Source organism: Hibiscus syriacus, unplaced genomic scaffold, assembly GCF_006381635.1.
Source record: "Hibiscus syriacus cultivar Baekdansim isolate YM2019G1 unplaced genomic scaffold, ASM638163v2 tig00110195_pilon, whole genome shotgun sequence".
NCBI classification, from domain to species: domain Eukaryota; kingdom Viridiplantae; phylum Streptophyta; class Magnoliopsida; order Malvales; family Malvaceae; genus Hibiscus; species Hibiscus syriacus.
In genome coordinates this window covers 23,717-48,357 of record NW_024062621.1, presented here as the reverse complement: position 1 = coordinate 48,357, position 24,641 = coordinate 23,717, and the positions used below count along the sequence as shown (strand labels likewise).

Sequence of the window (24,641 nt, the reverse complement as noted above, 5' to 3'; positions counted from 1 at the left end):
ATCCAAATTTCAAAAACCTCTAATTATCTTCTTCTTTTTTCCTTTCAATTTTAACTTTCTTACCAAATCGTTCCTAGAACTTAGGTCTACTATTGTTTCTTATATTTTATGCCATATGAATAATTTTAGATCAATTACAACTTATACTGTCGGGCAAATTATACCTATCGCTTTTTATGTTTTCGGCCTGATTAATTTTGATCATCGATTCATAAAAAGAATAATTTCAGTTCTTTACATCAACTTTTAAATTGAAGTCTATGTTGATAACTTTAAAAAAATCACATACTCTCTCTTCTTCTCCTCCACTAATTCAAAAGAAGAAGAAGAATGATTTTAATCCTTTACATTAACCCATTAACCAATAAATTTAAAAAATTTAATCCTAGACGAGGCTTCCCCCCGTCACATTAACCCATTAATCGAGGAGTGAAGATGAACTTATGTACGATTTCCATCACTCATGCTGTGGAGATGTAGGGTTTATCTTCATTTCTGATGTGCTTCTTGTGGCAAATATGAGCCTAATGCAACAACCAGAGCCTCATTTGGCTACATTTACAAGGCTTTCCATGTCAAGTGCTTAATGCTTCTACTTTTTTTTTCACAACAACAACTTGAGATTTGAGAGAAAATGATTGAAGGAACAAGGTTTATAGTGAAAGCATGCCAATTAACAAGATAATGAGATATGATGCTTTCAAAAGGACAGAAAGAGAAGAGTGCAGAAATAAAAAGAAGGGGCAAAAAGTTCTTTATTCACTATTTTCTCTAATAACTCGAGAAGCATTGTGCGCCCCGTTGTCTCTCCCTCTGATTATAATGGAGATATCATCTGTTTGAAAACATCAAAATGCCGATCGACAATGAATTCATATAGCCTGGTTCAATATGTTTGAGGAAATGTGTTCAATTTTGGATGAATGAATCAATTACCCGTTGTCTCTCCCTCAGTGATTTTAATGAATGTTCATAACGAAGATGATACATTAAAAACCTGGTCAGGTCTTGCCATTATATTGGAAAGTATCAAATGGGCTTTCACCGGCAAAGATTGCACGACCATGCTGAGTTTTTACAGTAATTTACTCTAGTGCGTAAAAGAAATTCATGGTACAAGGGATATTGCATGTCATAGACCTCACTACAGGGGATCAAATGCGCTTTTAATTATGTTGGAAAATAAAAAATATGGATTTATTCATAATAAAAAGAGGAAAAGGTTATTATATAACATTTATTAAAGGGGTTTTTCTTTTGTTTTTCACATTCGTATTGTGCATTACAATAGGTATTTAGAGTACTCACGTATATAATAACTTAAACTTCAATGTTAATTAAACTTACATTTATTTAATAAAGTGAGTTAATTAACTCATAAATTTAATTAATTAAACTGAAATCCATTTAATTTCTCATCTATAACCCACGATAGTTATGCCCATTCCTATGAGCATTTGAAATTACTTATGCTGCGAAAGGTGCGAGGATTTTATTTTATTTTTTGAAAATGGGAGGGATTTGTTGTAATTGTTTGAAGAGTTGAGACTGTCTGTTACAAATGATTGGATAGTCCTAAACAGCTTCTAATAAAGGAGGATAAGGTATTTATGGAGAAGACAGAGCGGATTCATGAAAGAAACAAATAAATACCATTGACATGTGTTGGTATCAAATGCGACATTGGCTTGGGGTGTGAACTCGTTTGCTCATACAGTCTTTTTTGCATAGGCCATTATCAGAAGTGACTTTTTTCTTCTTCTTCTTCTTTTCTTTAATTATCAATTTAAAATTTTATTAATGAGTTAATAAGAGTTAAAGATCGAGAGATTAAAATTAAACGAAATCATAAACTAAAAGATTATTAACGCTCTTTTTTAAATCAATGGTCAAAATTAGACCGACTGGGAATATAAGTTATTACCCGTATAATTTACCCTTCAAAAATTTAAAAATGTTTTGTTGATCTATCTTTACTAAAACCTTTATTACTCTCTAAGCCCGATGGCACCATCATGACCTTACTCGGAGACCAGACAAGTGCAGCTCGAGCACTGCAACAACAATCCATCGCCGACCCACGAATCCTCCATGCCCGTGCTCTGAAATCCCCACGCTTCGGTCGTTCCATTCTCAACAGTTTAATCACTCTCTACTCCAAATCCAACCTCCTCGATTCCTCGCTTTGTCTCTTCAATCAAATCCCATCGCCCGACATCGTCTCATGGACTTCTATCATTTCAGCTCACTTCAGTTCCCCACTTTCCCTCACTTATTCCTCTCAATGCTCCGCCACCCCATTCTCCCGAACCAACGAACCATAGCTTCTCTTTTCAAAGCCTGCGTTTCTCTTCCTTGTTGTCTTTTCTTCGGCCTTTCGTTGCACGCTCTTTCCTTTAAGCTTTTTCTCAATACCCAACCTTTCTCCGGTTCTTCTTTGATTAATTTTTACTGCAAATATCGACTACCGATGGATGCCATGAAGGTGTTCGATGAAATGCCTGAGCGAGGTGAATTTTGCTATTCCGCTGTTATTGTTGGGTTGGCGCAGAATTCTAAGTCGATCGAGTCTTTATCTTTTCTTTCTGTTATGAGGTCTTGCAATGTTAGTTCTACCGTATATAGCATTTCCGGGGCATTACGAGCGGTGGCGAATTTGGCTGCTTTAGAGCAATGCAGGATGCTTCATGGACATGCGGTTGTTACCGGGTTCGATAAGAATGTGATTGTGGGGAGTGCTTTGGTTGATGGGTATGGAAAATCGGGGCTTGTTTTAGATGCACGGAAGTGTTTAACGAAAATGTTGATGTGATGAATAGTGTAGGGTGGAATGCTTTGATGGCCAGTTATGCACAGCAAGGCGATGCGAATTCGGTAATCGAGTTGTTTCAAATGATGGAGGACAAAGGGTTCGTGCCGGATGAGTATAGCTTTTTAGCTGCGCTTTCGGCATTTTACAATGCTGGCTTGGTTGGTGAAGCAGAGATGTGGTTGAAGAGGATGAAAATGGAGTATGGTATCGAGCCGTGGCTTGAGCATTATACATGTTTGATTGGTGCATTGGGCAGAGCCGGGCGATTGGAAGATGCTGAGAGGATAGCAACAACAATGCCATTTAACCCTGATGCTGCAGTGTGGAGATCATTGTTGTCAAGTTGTTCTCATCATGGTGAAGCAGATATGGCTTTGAGGATGGCTAGAAGGTTGCTAGAATTGGATCCTCATGATACTTCGGCTTATTCGATAGCTGCAAATGTCTTATCAGCTGCAGGGAGATGGGCCGAGGTTTCTGACATGAGAAAGTCAATTAAATATTGGAGAGTGAAAAAGGAAAGCGGGAAGAGTTGGATTGAAGTCAAGGGAGAAGTGCACGTGTTTATGGCAGGGGATAGGAAGAACCAGAAACTGAAGAAATCTACACAAAGTTGGCTGAGTTAATGGAAGAGGTTGAAAAACTAGGATACAAGCCGGTGTGGGATGAGATGTTGCATGAAGCAGGAGAAAGGGAGAAAAAAGAAGCACTTTGGTATCATAGTGAGAAGTTGGCTTTAGCATATGGGATAGTGAGCGGAGCTGCACCAGCAGGGAAGCCGATAAGGATCGTAAAGAATCTCCGAACCTGCAAGGACTGTCACGAAGCTTTTAAGTACATAAGCATAGCAATAAAGAAGGTGATCATTGTAAGGGATTTTAACAGGTACCATAAGTTCTGTAGTGGTAGTTGTACCTGTGGGGATATTTGGTAACAATTGTGAAGGTTAGCTCACATGTTTTTCTCCGAACAATCATTTGGTACTTGTTCAAGCTTGTATCTAACAGTTTTATTCATTTCTGATTTCTGAACCCAAATTTTGTTTAGAACATGGAGAAGGTGTTAGGATTGATGATCCTTTGAAACAAAGCAAACTTATATATATAACTCTATGCCCAACAGATAACCAAAAAGATCATCATATCTGGCAAAGCTCGAGCCTATTTTCCTCATGACTTTGCAATTCGATATTCGTAACCTGTCCGAACAGAAGAAAGGATTGTGTTGTGTTTAGAGATATTTTGAATCCTAAAGTTGTGCTTAAAAAAAATATTACAGAAACTCTCTTGATTGACAATGATTTAGACCATAATGATCAGTCATGACAGAAGTTGCACATCAACATAGTTGAAATCAAGCCAAACACAGCTATGTTGATACAGATTCTGATGTTGATTTTGATCCTCCTTTAGAACAAGAGGAAGAAACAACTCACTCACCCAAGTTTAAAGTTTTCACGGATTTAGCAAAGTCAACATAAACCTATATCAAACTCAGAAAACATAAACCTTGAAACAAAAAGATAAACCGGCAGCCAAAGTGCACATTGGTTGGTTGATCAGATGTATTCATAATGTTCTTAATTTGTTTCTGTTTTTCTAGACAATGGTGTCCATGCATTCAAATTTCTTTATTGAAAAAAAAAAACAAGGCATAACCTACCTTGGATCAGATTGCAATGTCAAAGGAAACATACCAGAAACCAGACTCATCCCAAGCTTCACCAAAGAGATATCAACATCTTCCGGTTTCTCCATCACCATTGCAAGCACAAATTCCTCATGACCTATTCCCAGAAGAATCACCTAGAAAGACGCCAAGAAACATGTATGTAACTCTTTAACTGACCCAATTTTTTATGACATGCTTACCTTCCTACATTAAAACAAGTGATTATGATTTGCAGGGGCAATGAGACAATAAATGATTGATCATACGACTTTTAACAACTGATCAAGTTGCTCATTTTTGCCAACTTTCATATCTTTTTTGGTAGAAGGTGACGGAGACAATTTTTTTTTTTGCTAAAATGATTAAGTTTGCACGTTGAGTAGAGTACTGACGGAAGTAGTATCCACACATAATTGAGACACAAAGCCTAAGCAGATTGGATGCTTATCACTTACTTAGCCGCCATATCATTTTCCTCCTGGTAACCAATTCATCCCCACTCCTTGCCTTCAACTCATCGTCGCTAATTTTCTCCAATCTAACAACGCTTCTTCGACGTGGTTGGAACTCCAATTCATTGCCCCTTTTTTCTTCAAATTCCTACTGCCCCTCTACGCCTGAACTTGCAGATGGAGTTGCTTTCATACTACATCCAATAAATTGTAATCTTCCATTATTTGTGCATTATTGACCAAAGGGTTTCCAAGTGTGATGGGTACGCAAGAGTCATGTCAATTTCCAGTATTTAGCAGCAGGTAGTGGCTACCAAGACTTTCTTCCATTTCTTTTGCATCATTAACATAAAAGAATATGATCTTCAGTATCATTCAGAATGGATGAATGAACAGTTCCCCGTTTTCTTTTCTATACGTTAAATTACATAAATACCTGGGGAGCTGTCTCAAAAAGGTAGCTAGTCCTTTGCATGCACATTGGAATTTATATAACTTCGATGCTGGTTTCTAAGAAGATATATTTGGAAATTGTTTTCTCATGAACCTGCAGGTTAAAGTCGGTCTGCAAGGAGCTGAAGAATGATTTAGTTACAGGAGCTCCTGAGACGTGCTGAGTACCTAGGAAGCTTTGTTGCTGATCAAAATAATTCACAATTCATAAAGGGTGAGAAGTGGCTTGTTTGGAACTTGAGGTACTATAGCCGGATTAAATATGAAAATTTCAGCTAATTTCCTGTTCACAAGCCATATTCAACTCTCCTTAGATTAAATTATACTGGAGATGGTTTATGCAGTAAAGTTTTATGGCCTATATGATGTATCTTACCGGTTGATTCATTCTGAAACTTGTATTATACCTCAGGTTAATGTTTCTTTATCAATCTAAATACATGGAGATTTTGAACAATTGTCAGTTCATGTAAGGATTCTTCTTCTCGGCTCGGCAGTGACTGTTAAGATGTCCATGTGACATGGGATCGCACCCTTGCAGATTATGTGAAAGATCGCAGCTTCCCTTTAAACATAAGAGTATGTTATGTTTGGACGTGTACTGCAAGGAGTAGAATCTGTTAAACGAAACACATTAATCATCAAGCAAATAATGGCCAGATTATTCCTTCGCTTAAGAAAATTCATGACACGGGTATCATTCACCATGATGTAAAGCAGGCCAACATCGTGGTGACGAAACACAGAAAGATCATACTCATAGATTTCAGGGCAGCAACAGACCTTCGCATCGGCAAGAACTACGTGCCAAACCGTACGTTGCTTGATCCCGACTATTCTCCCCCTAGAGCTATATGTTCTACCAGAGGAAACACCTAGTCCTCCAGAGCCAATTGCTTCCCTTCTTTCTCCGATTTTGTGGCAGGCTCAAGAATCTTCATCTCTCGTTTCCTTTATAGCAATGAATGTATCGATATGTAATTTGTAATTATTGTTACAACTCAACAGTCCTGATCTATTTGATATGTATTCGAGTTGGCATCGTACTCCTACAGATGGCAATACCCTTCCTGAGATCATCATCATATTTACAGAACTTTAATTCAGAAATAAAAACACTGTTAAGGCCGGATTTTACAATCTTGGGTCTACGTTTATCTGTGCTGTTGCTGTTTTGAGGCTTGTTGGTTTATAGCAATGAATGTATCGATATGTAATTTGTAATTATTGTTACAACTCAACAGTCCTGATCTATTTGATATGTATTCGGTTGGCATCGTACTCCTACAGATGGCAATACCCTTCCTGAGATCATCATATTTACAGAACTTTAATTCAGAAATAAAAACACTGTTAAGGCCGGATTTTACATTCTTGGGTCTACGTTTAACTGCTGCTGTTGCTGCTTTGAGGCTTGTTGGGTGGTGACCAGGTGGCCATTGTTCTTTCGAAATCCGGCTTTTAACTATGGTAATGTGCCGCCAGCGGAGTGAGTAAATCTATTCCCTTTCAATTACTTTCATTATTATTTCATTTGATCCTTGCCAGCCTTTTCCACAAGCTGCTCAATGCATGCAAAATGTACTTACGCTTCCAACACAGTTACATCATTGATATTATTTTTAATAGCTGATTCAAGATCAGAAATACATTTTAATTTTTAAATCTGACGGCTCTTTTATTCAATCAATGCCAAAACACATTACAACTCTTTTATTCAATATCAGAGATGCTAAGCTAAAGAAATGCTCGTAACAGTTTGCTGATAAGAGATAAGAAAGTTTTGCGGGAAATAAGCTGATATTTATGCTGTGGAGACCATAGCTGACATATTAAAACTTCATAAAGATATTATTTGTACACCAGTTTCTCTTTCATTTCTCATTCGGAATACATATGATGATATGTTATCTTCTTCATCGGTAAACCTTTTTCACAGATCATCGTGGTAGAGCAATGTCTCCAAAGCATTTTTCTTTCTGCAACCCCAATGGCATTTCCAATTCCAAGAACACCAGGAGTCAAAGGTAGCAAGTCTTGTGGAATGAAGGGATATTATTTTGGATGTTGAAGGAGAGTTTGCGAGAACAATTGCATAGCCATCATTCATGTAGTTCGTTCCATCGGGGAACAGCTGCCACAAGAGGCTCCCAGCTCCATTCCCTCTCTTTGTTTAGTTCAACGATGTCTCATACACTATGCTAATAAGGGTGTCTCGGAACGATGTGTTGTAGCCGGTGTCCTTCATGGATACACCAAACTCGGAGAATATAACCGGCATTCCTAGATATTTCTCAGCATCTTCTATGTGTGCTTCCATCCATGATGTTGTGAATTAGAGATGAACATCAGAAATATTTTGTGAAATCCTTAACAAATTAATTAAATAATCTATCAAGAAGTTTCCATACAAATAAACGTGAATCCAGAACGGAGTGATAGGATTTACCAGTAATCCGCATAAATGTGAACAGATGCAAAATCAACACCAAGAGCCTGATGGTTTCTTATAAAGTCGGTTCCAACTTGAGTTGCGTAAGAATTTGGGTTGAACTAAGTCCTTGCAGGTGCCGAGGGGCTGTAAAATCCTTCTACTCGGATTTCAACCAAGGGCTTTGCATCAAGGCTATTCACGTATGCTGCCATTTCTGCTATCCATGACTAAAACACAATAACAATAGTAAAAAATCAGTCTCTTCAGGATGTAAATTAATACGGTCATATGCAGAAATAATTTTCAGTTACTAGTTTTACCAAGACCAACCAACCTGCGGTGTATCCACCAAGGGATCTGAGGTGCATCGAGGTTCGTGCATAAGTTTCTGAGCGAAAATCGTAGGGTCATTCTTAAAAGTTATGTTTGTGAATGTATTGACTCTATTTAGCACTGTCTGCATTATAAAAAAGATAACCAAAAGAGATAAACAGAGTTAGTCTGCAAATCCAACAAAACAAAACAGCAATATATGTAGTTGAAAACAACTTACCATAACATGGGCCTTGTAGTAACTTCTGAGAGTCGGATGTGAGAAGAATTTGTCATTGCAAGTCAAGTTGAAGCCGGCAGCATTCCCTCACTTCACATATTGTGCTTTGCCACCATATGCATCCCAGTTATTAACCAACGATAATATGAGCCTGATCCTGTACTTCTTTGCTTCACTCACCACAAAATCCAAGTCCTGCACTAATTTGTACACCAAACTTTATTAAGAATCTGAAGGAAAATATCAACCTTTGAGAGTAAAATTAGTACCTTGAATACTTCCTCATCATAAACTGATGGAGACTTCTGAAGAGCTCGCCGTTGGCCGTCATTAAAAGCCCAAGTCCGGCAAATGGTTAGTCCTACCAAAGATGCCTGTTGGAACAATTCAGAGACTTTTCCTCTCGTAGATTGATCCACCGAATATCATCAGCCAGTAGGTGTTGAATCTGTTGACATAGAAAGTTTTATCGTTAACAACAAACTGGTCTCCCTTTGTCTCCACCATTTTCCACTCATCTTCCACTGTGGTTTCAGTCTGTTCATTCCCATTAAAACCAAAGACATTGTTTCCCAACTTTTCCAAGAAAATCATGGTAAAGGCCAATGAAAGAATGAAGCATATCTTGCAAGTATCCATGACACAGAAAACGACCCAAAAGCTAAATTTTGTTAAACACATATATACATGATGTTGTAAGGAACAATGTTTATCCGAATATAATAGTAATCTTAATTGTCAATGGATATATCTGAAATTGTGAAACAAGGAGTATGAAGAGGGGATGGTAAATTTCTACCTTAGAAGCTAAGAAAACAAAATTCTAGCTTCTGTCTGCCACTCAACCATTGCCTGCCTTCCCTTTTGAAATGCAAGATAGCTTTAGAGTATGGATGATGGGGATGGATTTGGACACTAGGCTTCTTAGCTACAAACTGAATGTGAAGGCAAAGGCAGTCACAGGAGATATATCAGACCCAAATTTCCAGGTTAAGTTTGTGTGGTAGGTCCCAGATCTGAGAGTTGGGATTCCAACAAGTGGCGAATCTATATATATATTGTCATTGCATGTCTTGGGGTGCACTTCTTAAAACTTGTATATTATTGGAACAGAATGTACACATACCATATGTACTGAATTTTGACAAGACCATTTTCAGTTGCCCCTTAATTGGTGGTGGTCCATGATTATGTCGCATATCTGAGGTTAGGGGTTCAATAGCATTGATCAAGTCAAGGATTGAAACATTGGTTTATTGACAGCAAAGACCTTAACATGGATATGGAAGTTAAAAAAGAAACAAAAGGCACATTTCTTATAACAATAACCCTACCTTGCCTTGTACAATGTTTCAATAACCAGCATTAAGTAAGCAGTGTAGAACTGAAGACTTCAACATTGAACGAACACAAGTTTGACAGCCACTTCAACATTGAACGAAACAAGGGTTTCACACAAGTTACGATCCGTGCAAAATATAAAAGAATGTCCATACCCTCCCACATTTGAAGCATGAAAACAATGACAAGTTTCTTCAGGAAAACACCACCTCTTTTCCCATAAGAAAAATTGGTTTGACACATTTGACAACATACAAAAGCCAATACATATTACACAATAACCACCGTCATCCCATTGCATACTTCTGTGTCCAACTGCGTGCAGTGGCTTCATACTTGGCCCGATCAGTCTTATACATGTGAGCAATCTCCGGAACAAGTGGGTCATCAGGGTTTGGCTCAGTCAGCAACGAGCAGATTGAGAGCAGAACCTGTTTTGCACTAGTGTTAGTTTATCAGTAAATGTTTTCCTATTTCGAGACAACCTCTATTGGTGTTGACCAAGATTACTATATGTTGTATTATTAAAACCACAATATTAGCAGGAGTAACGACAAACCTTGGAAATGGTTAGTGCAGGACTCCATTGTTCTTTTAGGATATCAAGACAAATGCTCCCATTGCAGTTGATGTTTGGATGGAAGACCTTGGTCTTAAATGCAACCTAAACAACAAAGCAGAATTATTATCCACGAAAAGTGTATGTATCACTCAAACAACCTTTCACAAGAGAAAATATCACAGGTGAAGTAAATTACCTTAGGAGGCTTGAAAGGGTAATCCGGAGGGAAATGAATAGTAACTAAAAATACACCTCCGGCATAAGGGCTATCGGAAAGGGCCCATGATTGTTGCTTGCCAATGAAACATGTCTTCAGCTACAGGGTCTATTAAGATAAAAGGGCAAGCATCCAAAGGTTACTAAATGATATCCATTGATTCACATGACTGTTATATTTTTTCCTTAGTTCACTAAATGGAAAGAAAGAATGCACACTCGCCTCACAAACTTATACACGTTGGTAAGGTTCACAAGTCTATGTTCGGGTAAGAATAAGTGGAAAATTGAATCATAATCCACCACCACCCCAAGTGGGTGAGGACTTCAATACCACTTAACTATACCCAATAAGTCAACACAAGCTCTATTTTTTTAAACCAGATAGGAAGAAACAAGTACAATCTGATTCAGATCAAGTAATTCTAATATAAGAAAGACGACATGGAGGTCAAGGTCTAAGAAAGGGATTTGAGTTTTTTTTCATGATAAAAAAAGCTTCACTTTCAGCAATAAGCAAGCCAGAAGGATAAGGGAAAACTAGCTAAAGCAAATACAAAGAATCAAGTAAGGGGCTTTGGGATTTTAATCGATTTTATTCATAAGCAACATAAACAATCAGATCAGAGGATGGTATTGGTATAGAAATGTTAGAGTTAGGAGGTAGAAAATGAAATGATACCAGCACTGCAAGAAGTGGGTGGATCTTTCTGCAAATCCTTGAGTTCCTTCAAAATCCGTTTTGAAGCCATGACACTCGAACAGCAAAGAACACAAGACAATAATTCTTTCTACTTGGGCAGGAGCCTGAAGAAAATGAATTTCATAAAAATATATATAAACGAAGCTAAAAAGATAGAAGGGATGGACAAGGTTAAAAAAAACATATAAGCTTTGAATTCAAGTATCAAACTTTGAAGGCAGAGAGATCCCTCTCCTCTTCTCCACCCTCAAATCCCTTGATTTTGCACCTCAAGCTTCAAACTCGGCACAAGAGAGAACTTTTGCAATTATGGTATCTAGAGCTTATTATTCTTACACAAATGTCAGAATCTGACGGTCATGTCCCCACTCAAAATTCAATGATTCGGGCAATGGAGATATATTTTATTGTTTTCTATATCATACTATTATCTAGTGTTTTAAAAACCGAGCAGGATTGGTCGGTTTAATCGATTTAATTGGAAATCGTGTCCAATCCGGTTCAATCTACACCGGTTGAATCGTTACTAGTGAACCGGCCGGAATTGCTGAACCGTTTGAATCGGACCGGCTGAAAACCGAAAAAAACCTAAAAAACCGTTAATTTTGTTTTTTTTTTAAAATTAAACCAAATGACATCGTTTGTTAAACGAGCCAAGTCGAACTCGAGTAATGCTAAGCTTGACTCGAACTTGAAAACTTTAAAAGTAAGATCAACTAGACTCAAACTCACGAGCTAAAAATTATCAAGTTTAAATCGAACTCGAAATATAATATTAAAACTCGAACTCGAAAAGGCTTGAACTCAAAAAAAATTTAGAAGCTCGATTGAAATCTAAAATTCGAGCTTATAAAGTGAAAGAATAGTTCACTCAATACTCACCAAAAGGCTCCATGATTTTGAATGTCAAATTACATCTATTATTTATAGAAGTTAGTTGAGATGCTCTTATATGTTTCTTAGCCATGTAAGATTGTTTTGTTATCATATTTTTACTCTTTAGACTTTTGGGATGCTCTTCTATGTTTCTTAGTCATGTGAGATTGTTTTTTTTTTTAAAAATTAAACCAAATAATATCATTTTATTATAATTTTTTAACCCCAAATTTATTTTTTAATTATAGTTATATAATTATATTTATTATTTAATATGTTTTACCTTAAATATTATGTTGTAGTTAATTTGAATCATTTTTTTTCACTTAATTTTATGATTTTTAACTTATATATGTTATTAATTGTTTTGAATATAACTTGTGATATAAAAAATTATTTTTTTATTAAATATTTTTTGGTATTTTTATTTAATTTTTTAAATAATTATGACGTCGTCCGATTCTTCCGACCGATCAGACCGGTTGAACCAGTGAACCGATAGCATGACCAGTTCGCTAACCGTTCAGGTTCTGAAAACCATGCTATTATCAAGGACAAATTATATCAAGATGATTTCATTAATTATAGCGTAAACTACACGGATGGTCCCTTTTATTTTTAATCTGTTTTGTTTTGGTCACCAATTTTGAAAATTTTGGTTTTGATCAGTTCCATTTTCGGGTTATATTTTGATGATTCACACATTAACCTTTGTAAAATGTTGGCATGGCACATGAACAAAAAATTTAATTTCTAATTTGATCCTTGAACTTTTGAAAGTTCATTTTTCACATACAGTTTAACCTATTATCATTTAGGTCTAATTATTAGACAGGGATTATATTTTATAGGTTGAATTGAAACATTTGGTAAAAATTTCCAGCAAGGACCCAATGAACTCCGGCTCCTCCACAGACACAATCACTACATGGGTCGTCAGGCCTTGTGGTCCTTAAATCAATTCAGGGCTATGTGCTCAAACTACCTTATCCTTTAAATCAAAATAAATTTAGCTATGCAACTGTACAAGGTTACATTTCCCTGGATGATGACGATGACAACAATGTTCAAACTCTTTGCAGGCAAACAAATATTATTTTTGTATGAACACCTACCCACAGCTTTCTACACTCTTGCAAAGTAACCAAATATTTTATTAGAGAAAAAATATGTTATATCAGGCCAAAAGGTTCAGGCAGAGGCTCAAATCCATTATCAGAGATGGATACATCATATTTATCATCAACACTCTGCAATCACTCCGTATTCTTCAAGTCTGAAGAACGACAAGATTGGGTTTTATCAGTGCCAGAGTGAATGCTACAAGGAAACAGAGTTGTGCTTGAAAAGGATCGAATGCTCCCTGCTCCATCTCATGTCCTGCATTGGAGATTGTAAATGGTGCTAGGATTATCCTACATCATGCAATACATATATACCAGGGTAGTAAGAACACTTGTTCCATATTAACCTACATGCTTTAGTCTCTCACTAGTGCAGATTGGAGATTGTAAATGGTGCTAGGATTATCCTACATCATGCAATACATATATACCAGGGTAGTAAGAACACTTGTTCCATATTAACCTACATGCTTTAGTCTCTCACTAGTGCAGAGTCATCTATGAAAGATTATAAACATTTACAACTGCTAAACGTACCATTGCAATGTTGCGGAAGACGGCTATCGGATAGAGCAAAATCGCAACTGATAATTTGAGAAAATAAAATATGAAGATAAAAGAGACACAAAATTTACGTGGAAAACCCCTAAATAATATAGGGTAAAAACAACGGGCAACGGTAGAAGAATTTCACTATGAGAAAATAGGAATTACAACCTCTCTCGATCTACCAAGGAGAAAACAATGATAATTCTCTCTTGATAAATAGGAGAAAACAACTCTAAAGAAACTCTCTAAATTCTCTCTAGTATTGGAAGAAAGCTAGAATGCTTTGAGATAGTTTTGAAGCTAAATGAGCTAGGGTATTTATAATTGAAGCTTAAGGACTAATTTGTAAATACCCTAAATTACAATGACTAAAATTAAGATTATCCCTATTACAAAAATCAACAAAAACCAGCTCATTTTTTCGGTGCCCATATTTTTGATTAATTATTCGGTGCATTCAATGCATCGAAAATGCTTGTCTTTCAACAATCTCCCACTTGAAGATTTGATTGGAACAATCATATCTTCACACCATTCTTTCTACCTTGTACCATCATGTTGCTTACGTCTCTGACAACTACAAGAGGATCGACATCGAGTAAATGTATCAGCATTTACCGCATTTGTCATGAAATATGCTATGTTGTCTTTGGTATGGATCTTTTGCATATCTACCGTCCATTCTTCCACCTTTTTACGAATGAAATGATACTGAACTCGTATGTGCTTTGTCCTTGAATGAAATGCTGGATTCCTTGCTAGATGCAAGGCGCTTTGACTGTCACAAAACAAAGAGACATACTCTTGATTGTGCCCAAGCTCCTCCAATAGCATCTTCAACCAAATTGCTTCTTTACTGGCTTGTGTAGCTGCTACATATTCTGCCTCTGTTGTTGACATAGCCACAACTGACTGCAATTTTGAAACCTAGCTTACATCTCCACCATCAATTTTGAACACATATCCTGTAGTGGATTTACTTTTATCCAAATCCCCTGCATAGTCAAAATCTACATAACCATTTATTAGTAAGCTTGATCCTTCGTAACATAGTGCAACATTTGAGGTTCCTTTGATGTATCTGAGGATCCTCTTTATTGTATTCCAATTCTCTTTGCCTGGATTCGCCATGTACCGACTAACCACTCCCACTGTATGTGCAATGTCTGGTCTTGTGCATATCATAGCGAACATTAAACTTCCCACTGCTGATGCATACAGTACTCGAGACATCTTCATCATCTCTTCTTCACTGCTAGACTCATACTGGAGGATAATTTGAAGTTAATAGGAAGAGGGGTAGAAATTGGCTTACAATCTTGCATGCTGAATCGTGACAAGATCTTCTTCAAGTAATTCTTTTGTGAAAGCCAAATCTTCCTATTACTTCTGTCTCGGTGAATTTGCATCCCTAAAATCTTGTTTGATGATCCCAAGTCCTTCATTTCAAATTCCCTAGCCAGTTGTGCCTTCAATTCTTCAATATGATCTTTGTTGGGTCCTGCAACCAACATGACATCCACATACAACAACAATATAACAAAATCGTTATCACCAGACCTCTTGAAATAAGCACAAGGGTCTGCGTTAAGTCTGTTGTATCCAAGACACATAATGAATGAATCAAATCTCTTATACCAACACCTCGGCGCCTGCTTTAGACCGTAAAGAGAAATGTTCAACCTGCAAACCAAGTTATTTTTTTTTCTTTTTCTTCAAAATCTTCAGGCTGGAGCATGTAAATCTCTTCTTCAAGATTTCCATGAATAAAAGTTGTTTTAACATCTAATTGCTCTATATGTAAGTTCAATGTAGCACACATTGCCAAAACTACTCGAACTGTTGTTAGTCGAACCACAGGAGAAAATATTTCATTGAAATCAAGACCTTCTTTTTGAGCATATCCTTTGACCACCAATCTTGCACAATACCTCTCCACTTGATCGTCACCATTTCGCTTGATTTTGAAGACCATTTGTTACCAATTGGCTTCATTCCTTGTGGTAGTGGCACAAGGTCCCATGTATTATTTTTATGAAGGGCTTCAATCTCTTCTTGCATTGCCATCATCCACAGTGAAGCATCTGAGCTATTTATTGCCTCCTGGTATGTTGATGGCTCACCGTCCTCTGTTAAAAGGCAGTATGCAACATTTCCTTCTATAATATAATATGATTGCCAATTGGGATGTATTCTCACACGATCTGATTGACGAGTTGTTGGAGCTTCAGAACTCTCTGGTTCTTGTTCATCATGTGCTGATTCTGCTTCAGAAGAATCTCATTGTTCAAGCTCATTTTTCACATGTATTTGTGTAGTCTCTGACTTTCCAGTGCTATCATCGTCTTCTTTTCTTTGTAGTTTATCTTCTACAAAGATAACATCCCTGCTAATGATCAATTTGCGGGCAGTGGGATCCCACAAACGATACCCCTTTACTCCATCAGCATACTACAAGAATTTGCATTTCTTGAATTTTGGATCAGCTTTGAAATTTCTTGGAAGTTGTACATCACGTACACAATACTTCCAAATACATGGAGGTTTGAACAATCAGCTGGTTTACCAGTCCACATCTCCATTGGTGTCTTCAGCTCTATTGCAGTTGATGGAGCTCGATTCACCAAATAACAGACGGTATTGACTACTTCTGCCTAGAATGATTTTTCTAGGCCTGCATCGCTCAACATTGCTCTTATTCTTTCTAACAAGGTTCTGTTCATCCGCTCTGCCACTCCATTTTGTTGAGGAGTGTTCGCCACTGTAAACTGTCTTTTGATGCCTTCTTTCCTGCAAAAGTCATCAAATTTTTCACTTGTTTTCTCCTTCATTATCTGTTCTGAAACACTTGATCTTATTTCTAGAATCAAGTTCCACCCGCGCTTTGAAGTTTTTGAAAGTTGAAAACACATCTGACTTTTTCTTAATAGGGTACACCCAACATCTCCTAGAGTAGTCATCAATAAATGAGACAAAGTATTTTGCTCTGCCTAGGGATGTAACTGGTTCTTGCCATATGTCAGAGTGAACCAATTCTAGAACACCTTTGCCTCTAGAATTTGATGTGTTGAATTTCAACCAGTGCTGCTTACTTGTTATGCAATGCTCACACAAAGGAAGTGTTACCTTTGTTAAGCCTGGAAGTAGTTTTTGCTTCACAAGGACTTTCATTCCTTGTTCTGACATGTGTCCAAGTTTCTGATGCCATAACATTGTAGAATCTGAACTACATGAGGCAACAGAGGCTTCTGCTTCTAGCAAAGTCTTCCCCTTCAGAATGTACAAGTTTGTTGATATCTTTTCGCCTTTCAGCAACACAAGCACTCCACGGAACACCTTCATGATTCCATTCTGTGTTTCAATCTTTCTTGCATTATTATCCAACAATCCATAGGATAATAAATTTTTCTTCAGGCCTTTCACGTGCCGCACATCTCGAACAACTTTAATTGTTCCATCATACATCTTCAATTTGATGGTTCCAACGCCAACGATCTCTAAGGCATGATCATTGCAACTATACACAGATCCTCCTGAGTTAGGTTCATAATGAATGAACCATTCTCTTCTTGAGGTCATGTGTTATGTTGCTCCCGAATCAATGAGCCATATATCTGCAAATCTTTTTCTACCTTCCACGGTGGTTGACGCTTCACATCATAAAGCATCTCCATCATCTGAAGTGTTTGCGGTATTGCCTTGTGGATTGGAGTTTTTATTTAGACTCCAACAATCCTTCTTCAAGTGACCCTTCTTTCCACAGTTGTAACACTTTAAATTCTTCTTGCTCCTCGACTTCGATTTACCATGTTTGCGACTGCTGCTTTGGCCACGTTCTGTTGATCTCCCTCTAATCGTTGTCAACGCTTCTGCTTATTGCAGATTTACTCGTCTATCTTCCTTGTTCTTGCGCCGATTTTCTTATTGTATAACAGCAGCTGTAACGTCATCGAAGAATAGACTGGTGACATTACTATTTTTCAAGTTGATGATGAGTTGATCTTACGAATCTGGTAGACTTTGAAGTAGAAGTTCATCACGTTTTTGTTCTCCTATTGTACATCTTAAAGATATAAGCTAAGAAAATAAAATGTTCAGTGTGTTTAAGTGCTCCGTCACTGAAGTAGATTCTGGCATACGGAGAGTGTACAATTTCCTCTTAAGGAAAATTTTATTGTACAGTGATGAGGCCTCGTATAGTTTGGTGAGATGATCTCATATCTCCTTAGTCGTCTTCTTCTCCTCGATGTTTGACAATACTTCATCTGTTAATGCTAGATGAAAGTTTGCCATAGTATTCCCGTCCATTTCGATCCATTTGTTGTCATTGTGAAATCCACCGGCCTTTCACTATAACTGGTAGACAACCTTCTTTCTCAGGATGACCTTCATCTTCAATTTCCACAATGAGAAATTTTTCCCATTGAATTTTTCAATATCAAATTTTGTTGCCATAGCTTCTTTTACGGATAACTCCCACTATTTCACTATCGTGAATAGTTCTCTGGAACATTCAAAGAATGGGTAATAACTTCTTACTTTCTTATGTTGGAAGATCCACCTTTTGGTGGTAACCACAAATACAATAAGCAGATATTACACACTCTAATATGGCTCGGATACCAATTGTTGCAGAAGACGGCTATTGGATAGAGCAAAATCGCAACTGATAATTTGAGAAAATAAAATATGAAGATAAAAGAGACACAAAATTTACATGGAAAACCCCTAAATAATATAGGGTAAAAACCACGGGCAACGGTAGAAAAATTTCACTATGAGAAAATATGAATTACAACCTCTCTCGACCTACCAAGGAAAAAATAATAATAATTCTCTCTTGATAAATAGGAGAAAATAACTCTAAAGAAAATCTCTAAATTCTCTCTAGTATTGGAAGAAAGCGAGAATGCTTTGGGATGGTTTTGAAGGTAAATGAGCTAGGGTATTTATAGTTGAAGCTTAAGGACTAATTTGTAAATACCTTAAATTACAATGACTAAAATTAAGATTATCCCTATGACAAAAATCAACAAAACCAGCTATTTTTTCGGTGCCCATATTTTTGACTAATTATTCGGCGAATTCAATGCACCGAAAATGCTTGTCTTTCAACATGCAACTCCAAGATATTATCTAGAAATCCAGGTTCAAACTGAGACACTGTCAATTTCTGCTAAAACTTTTGGATTATATCAAAGTAACAATAATAGACTATAAAAATATTTGAGTTGAGGGGTCATAACCATATCCTGTAATAGTTTTTGTGACGTCCTCCCAAATCCCGGGCGATCTACAGTTTTGAAGACTTTAAAGGTTTCCGCATGGCTATATCAGAGACAAGTGAGTTCTTCCATGACTCGTGTATGTTAGAAGTTACATGCATGCATATTGGAATGAACACGAGAGTTCTTCCTTGGGGTTCTGTGAGCTTCACCTTGTGACAATTGGTGATGAATGTCTTCTTGGTTTATTTACAAAGCTAGTAGTGTCTTGGCTTGTCTTCATGATGACAGAACCACCAGGCCTAGACCTTCCAGCAACACTAACCTAACAGGCAAAGTTGCTCTAAGGTTTGGTGGTGTCGTGTGTATTGGAAGCGTAGGTGAAAGACTCAAAAATTTATAACTCGCAATATTATTAATACGAACCAAAAATAATATATGATACAAAACACTAATTAGTGGCTAGTTCACAAACACAACTCGCTATTCAATGGCTACGAACCAAAAATAATATATGATACAAAACACTAGTTGCGGTTAGTTCACAAACACAACTCCTATTCAAAGCTTTGCCATGCTTCACTCTCTCAATTTTTTTCTTTGACTCGTATATTTTTCATACATCAATTAATCTGAAAACAAAACACATATTTGTAGGCTAATTAACCGCCTAAGTATGCTGCCGTGTTTCACTTCAATTTTACAATTTTGTTGATAAGCTTTGCTACCAACTTTGACGTTTCAATCTCCTGCGTCCTTATCATTTTTGCATGTAAATTTCCACGTGCTTCTTTAAATTATCAATCACCATGAAGCCTTAAAAACATGCCACTTCATGTTTGTTTTCACCGCCTCAGCATGGAGCTTTTTCTAGAAGATTTGTTGCCACTTCAATTTTCCAAGTGTGTAATTCATAGCTTGCCGACATCCAAGTTTGACTCCAACAGTGTGTTAAGAGGAATGTCAGGGGCACAACTGGGTGTCGCAAGGGCTGGACTCGTGGACCTGGAGATCTTGATCGGGATGGTGGAGCTGCACTGTGGCAATTTCAAACAATTCTCCCTGCAGAAGGTAGAGAGAATTAAGTCGTGTGGGATTCGATGGCTAGAATTTGAACAAACAGCTGCCGAGTTCAAGTTTTCACGGTTTGTATCCTAGAAGTTGAAGATGATGGCCTTGAACTTTGCAAGGATCGACCCTTGTCAATATAAGAGCCATTGGGAGATGAAGGAACTTTTGAAGCGGTTGAGGACCATGATGTTGTTGAGCTGGCAGATGGGGCTGCAGGTCTAGTATGAGATGATACGGAAGCTGAGCTTGTATTGAGAATTGAAGTGCTCCTATTTCAGGAATAGTTACTATATGACGGAACCGAAGGCGAAGTTGAGGGTCTTAGGAATGAAAGCTGAAACAGAAGAAAAGAGATAAATGTTGGAAAATTTTAATAATTTTGGAGTTTTGAATGAGAAGTTAATTCGAACGTTGTTGAGGAAAATGTGAAACTAATTATTGGTTCATATATGTGCAAGCGTGCACGATGTGAGTAACGCAAATGTCCAAATCGATCATGCATATGTAATCTTACATACAACTCAAATTTAAAATATTTTCCTCAAATAGAGCATATCTTTTTAAAATTATGTTTTAGAATTAAAAGTATAAATATTTTTCTCTAATTGTTTTTGATGATAGACGAAGGCAATGGTATAGTTCACCATCTCTGCAGCTGTGCAATTGTAACTGATCATCTAATTGTTGTATCTTAGGCGACAAACGATCAACGATCTCAAACACCATAGGAGAGGCGAAATTTATCTTAAAAAAACTTTGTAGTTACATGCCTCTACTTGTTTCCAATCCATTAATCTGTTAGAAATCGAATTTTTATTTCTTAACTATTATCTTCAATTATCAATAAAATATTTGATTTTTATTTTTTTTGTCTCGGATTGTTTAAATAAATTAGTCATTGCAATCCAATAAATTATTCATTGTAACCAAACTTCACGTAGCCGAGGCAATGGCCAATCCGAAGGCTAACACAACAAGAATCTAATGCAATAAAAAGAGAGAGAGAGAGAAACATTTATCCCCAAACAATTTAGCAGGACGTGAAGTGACATAAAGTTTGGTAAAAACAGGTTTAAAAATAAGAAGGAAATGCACACCCTTTTGGAACAGAGTATTCTTAAAAAACACCTTAGGTATAACATACGGTGAGGAATGAATTGGGTGGTAAGACCACTATATTCTTCGTTTTTCAACCTTATGAAAATGCAGTGAGGTGGGTTGGTAGTTGATAATGGCAGATTCACAAATCACTTGTTTATTGTTATCACTCACAAGTCAAATGTATGCAATTGGTATTATTTTGTTGGATATATATTCTATCATCTCAACTTCCATTATTCTTATCAAAATCATCCAATACAAGAAGGCTGACTTCAATCCCATTGCTTTGCTTTATAACTATATAATATTTAATTAAGATTTTATATTAACCAGTGATTCTGTATCCGATTAAGATCAACTATCTTTTCCTTTTTGTTAGGAAGAAGGGTGGTTCTGCCTTGCTACATTTAAACATGGAATGGTCGGCACATTGAAATGTAGAATAATTACGCACCCATTGAAGATGGAGCACTAGCAGTGGCAAACACCTGCACTTACAAGCTTTGAATGAAAAGAGAATAATAAATAATTAGCACACTAGCAGTCGTAGCAGGCAATGCGTGATGCAGCTCACCCAGACCCGAGTCCACTTGGTGGAAGTGGATGGGCTCTGACTACAACCCACTTTTTACACGTCCCGCATCGCCTTCACTTCACTGCTCTCTGACGAAACCCCCACCGGATCCGTCTTACTATATATAACGAGTCTCTTATTAGCTCTCTGCATTCCCCTCCCCTTTTCTTCGCTTAGGTAACATTCCAACCCTCAACTTATTCATCTTTTGTTGGTATTTTGCTCAAGTATATGGAGTAGTTGCACACATCCACTCATGTTTATTTTGTTTTGCTTTTATTCATTCTGTGTACAAGCCAATCATTACACTGAGCCTGTCATTGTTTTAAAATGTGCAGTAAAGGAACACCAGTAAAACTATAAAATATGGCAGCAGGCCAGCCAGTTATTAAAGTTTGCTTTCTGGACTTTGCTTCTGAAAACACAAGACCCAGAGTCAACCGCGTTTGCTTTTAAAAATAATTCGGGTGTGTAAAAACAAAACAGCACATGGCCTGAATTAAGTGCTAGCTAGCTAGATGAATATATTTTTCCTGCATTTGACCTAATCCACACGACTCAAATTTCCACAAGAAAGTGCCCGTGAAGTTCCTGCTCAATGCATACGTTGATTCGTTCCCATCATCTACTGATGATTGCTAAGTAGTCATCACGCTATTTATTGGCTATATTAACTCCACCCTGTCCAAATACCTCATCACCATCTTTGTCTTCCAGAGTTGTTCATGTTATTGCATTTGCAATACTCTCATAATGGTCATCTTCATTTTTATGTCTTGTTCTTTTAAATTTGAGATTATACCATCTCTAATCAGTGAAACTAAAGATTTTTTGGTTTTGTTTACGTAGGAACTGCCTGTGATATCAGCAATGGTGAAGCGGGTGAGAGAGATGTTCATATTTTTCTTCTTAACAATACTTTCCAAGGCAATTGGCACTAAGCCCTTCTGTATAACGAGGTGGGCAGCTGACAGGTCAAACGAGTGCTTGACCTGGCAGCTAGCTGTGGAGGCTAACAATGTTCGAGGATGGCGCACCGTCCCCGCTCATTGCCTTCATCACATCGAAACTTACATGACCGGAGGGCAATACGAGCAGGACGTTAACTACATCGTGGAGCAAATAGAGAATTACGTTACAGAACTTGTTGTGGGTGAAGATGGCATGGATGCTTGGATCCTTGATGTTGATGACACCTGCATCTCAAATATATTATACTACCAGAGAAAGAAATACGGGTATTATAATAATTCATTCAATTCTCTTAATTGTACTAATTCAATATTCTCAGCTTAATTTGTGAGCCATATATGAATATAGGTGTGAGCCTTACGATCCTTGGGGTTTCAAGGCATGGGTATTGAAGGCAGAGTGTCCGGCAATCCCTGCAGTACTCGGATTGTTTCAGAAGCTTGTCGACAGCGGATTTAAGGTGTTCTTGCTCACCGGAAGGATGAAGAGACCTTAGCCGGTGCCACCATTGATAATTTGCACACCCAAGGATTCACGGGCTACGAAAGGGTGATTTTTAGGTAAGATAAGATTCATTTTTGGGGAATTTCCAGGAAGCTGAGGTTTCGTAAGAGCACAAACAAACATATAACTTAAGGGGAAATGGCTTTGAATTTGACAATTGTAAATTGAATATAACAGGACGGAAGCTTTCAAAGGGAAGAGTGCGGTGGTTTACAAGTCTGCGATTCGAAAGCAATTAATGGAAGAAGGATACAGGATATGGGGGAATGTCGGAGACCAATGGACTGATCTGCAAGGGGAATGTTTGGGCAACAGAACTTTCAAACTCCCTAATCCTATGTACTGTGTTCCCTAATCAACATGTCTTTGTCCTACAACAATATGTAAATGAAGTAATGTTAGCTCTTTCCTTTTAAAAAAATAATAATTAAAAGATAGCAACATCTTTTTATTTATATTATCTCGAGTGTTCATTATTGACAAAAATGGATCATAATCCGGGCCACAACCAATGGAGCATTCATTAAAACCAAATTACGCACATGTCTGTCGCAATCCATCAAAGCAAAACACCAAAATGATTTACTGGGTCAACCAAAGAAGCTGTGAATGATTCAAGGCAGGGAATTTCGGCAGTTTTGTTAACTTCCCAAAGACCAAAAGAAAAAAATCAAATCCTGGAAGTGATTGATTTGTATCCGTAAACCCTTTCTTCCATCAAATCCTACACGTGATTGATTGGTATAGGTAAATTAATAAAATCAAATTAATTGGGTAAGGAAGAGAAGAAAGAATGAAGGACGGAGATGTGTCAAGCAAATCCAGCGGATGGTGAGATTCATCCGCCAAGAAGCTGAAGAGGTCCTTACAAAAATTCTTGTTTACTTCTATCTAAAGTAACATTATTCATTTCAAATCTTATTTTTTCAATCTCCAGGAATTTAAAAACAAAACGTCTTCTAGTAGAGTCGTCAAACTGTCGATACCGTTTTTTGTCCGTGCGCAAAAGATCGATACCGACTCGAGGATTTTTTTTTGAAAAGAATTTTGAAATGTGAGGAGTCGTCACCAATCATTTAAGGTGCGATTGAGACATCATAAATTATTTTTATCAAAATACCAAATTTTAAGGTATGCAAAAATCCAAAATCAGATTCGGGAGTCAGTTACGCGTAAGGATTAACACCCCCACAATTGCCCAAAAATTTGTACCTAGTTGATTACATTATATTTAAAATTGGAAACTTTGAATTCGATTTTTTTAATTTAAAAATCATTACAGATGCAAAGTTAAAAAAGAGTATTCGTTTATTAAGGTCGATAGTATTCGCCCCTAGCATAAAGGTCGAAGATCAGCTATTGTGCCTAATAACCGAACATTGCCTTAATTTCAGAAAATGATGTCGACCTATTTCGGGAATCACCAGTAGTCACCCCCTGAACATACT

General features: G+C 37.2%; 5 pseudogenes; 3 read left to right on the top strand and 2 right to left on the bottom strand.

Annotated features, from left to right (window-relative positions):
* Positions 1-1,977: 1,977 nt before the first annotated feature.
* On the top strand, positions 1,978-3,818 carry LOC120218115 (annotated as a pseudogene).
* Positions 3,819-5,828: 2,010 nt separating this feature from the next.
* LOC120218019 lies at positions 5,829-6,853 on the top strand (annotated as a pseudogene).
* A 454-nt stretch (positions 6,854-7,307) lies between these two features.
* Positions 7,308-9,014, bottom strand: LOC120218105 (annotated as a pseudogene).
* Positions 9,015-9,774: 760 nt separating this feature from the next.
* LOC120218107 lies at positions 9,775-11,512 on the bottom strand (annotated as a pseudogene).
* A 10,852-nt stretch (positions 11,513-22,364) lies between these two features.
* LOC120218327 lies at positions 22,365-23,606 on the top strand (annotated as a pseudogene).
* The last annotated feature ends 1,035 nt before the right edge of the window (positions 23,607-24,641 follow it).